Source organism: Fulmarus glacialis, unplaced genomic scaffold, assembly GCF_000690835.1.
Source record: "Fulmarus glacialis isolate BGI_N327 unplaced genomic scaffold, ASM69083v1 scaffold23285, whole genome shotgun sequence".
Taxonomy (NCBI): domain Eukaryota; kingdom Metazoa; phylum Chordata; class Aves; order Procellariiformes; family Procellariidae; genus Fulmarus; species Fulmarus glacialis.
The window spans coordinates 1-302 of NW_009211462.1; positions in this window are offsets into that span (position 1 = coordinate 1).

Consider the following 302-nt stretch of genomic DNA (forward strand, 5'->3'; position numbering starts at 1 on the left):
CCAGGCAGCCTCCCGGGGAGCCCGGGGTGCTGCGCCTGCTGGCTCTGCGCTGATGCGCCTGGGCTGCGAGCAGTTACTAAGGCACAGTTCAGGAGGTGGTGTGTCCCCCGCGATGTTCAGCTGGGGGCTGAGGCAGACCCTGCGCAGGGAGCACGCGTGGCCACGCCGGGGTGCGTGACTCACGGGATAATGCCCAGGAAGTTACACCACCGCATTGCAAGAAAGGGCACAGCCGTATTTACAAAGCATGAGCCTGAGCAGGCTCCTGACGTGCTCATTAGGCCCCTTGATTCCCGGCAGGA